This window comes from Homarus americanus, unplaced genomic scaffold (genome assembly GCF_018991925.1).
Source record: "Homarus americanus isolate GMGI-L3 unplaced genomic scaffold, GMGI_Hamer_2.0 scaffold4715, whole genome shotgun sequence".
Classification (NCBI taxonomy): domain Eukaryota; kingdom Metazoa; phylum Arthropoda; class Malacostraca; order Decapoda; family Nephropidae; genus Homarus; species Homarus americanus.
This window is the reverse complement of record NW_024747499.1, coordinates 5,077-6,131: the sequence shown is the minus strand read 5'-3', so window position 1 is coordinate 6,131 and position 1,055 is coordinate 5,077. Positions and strand designations below refer to the sequence as shown.

Here is a 1,055-nt window from a genome sequence, read left to right as displayed (position 1 = left end):
AGTGGTAATGACGTCACACTATCACACTGCGCATGCGCAAACTTGAAAACTTTGCTCAGAGGGATCGGGTGGTAGGACCAGATGTTTTATCCCCAAAAAATGACAAAGTCCAAAAGTAACAAAAAAATATATGCCACTGTGCTGATAACTGGGTCTTACTGTAGTTGTCTACACAGGCTGGGATTGGTAGACTCTCTGAATTCGTCAGAAATACGAATTTTAAGGAGCAGTCTCTTACAGCCTTTGTTGACACTACGCACGCATGCGCGTTTCTGTGAAATCATCTTGATTTAGACACAAGAAAAACGCGAAAATATATATCAATAGTTAACATTTTCTAGCCCAGTATGTTTGTAAATGAATAAAGTTTATAAAGCCAAACTTGTTTATTTCTATCACATGCTCTTATTTTTAATTTGGAAATTTTTATTTTAGCATACTACGAATTATAGAAAGAGTAATCATTTTATTTGTTTGTAAAATGAGGTAAATAACATAAAAAAGAAGGTTCAGCGCATTGATGGTCAGTCAAGTAAGGTTAGGGTTCAGGATGATGATGTTCGTGCATACTTACCTGGCACAGGAGATACCGTGATCACGAAGGCGGTTTTCCCAGGGCGAGGCTCACCATTGCACTCCGGTGATGCTGACCCTTGCGATTAACCCAAATGTGGTTAACTCGAGTGCGCAATTTTTGTTAGCGGGGGACTGCGTTCGCGCTATCCCCCTTACACACTTCATAAGGGATTACATAAGAAATATAAGGTACAACGGCGTATTTTTACAGCTTAACAAGGTCTCTGTTAATAAATAGTACTTGATTTATGCTTAAGGTCAGCAAAGAATATTTTTTCTACGCTACTTTTATATGATTTATATTTTGACAATTACGTGTGAATGAAAGATTTTCAAACTCTCTAATTGATGCCTAGTAACTCATAATATTGAAAGAAGTTGGGTTTTTTTTAATAGTCTGTATCACACTCGACAGTCACTCACTGTCACAGCAATGAAAGAAATCTATCATGATCTTGTTTACCAACACCTGATACACT

The 1,055-nt window shown here is 37.3% G+C and overlaps 1 non-coding gene across 1 annotated transcript; it reads left to right on the top strand.

The window, feature by feature from the left end:
* Positions 1-566: 566 nt before the first annotated feature.
* On the top strand, positions 567-729 carry LOC121879622. The gene has a single exon (XR_006091382.1). It is a non-coding gene; the product is annotated as a U1 spliceosomal RNA (small nuclear RNA).
* The last annotated feature ends 326 nt before the right edge of the window (positions 730-1,055 follow it).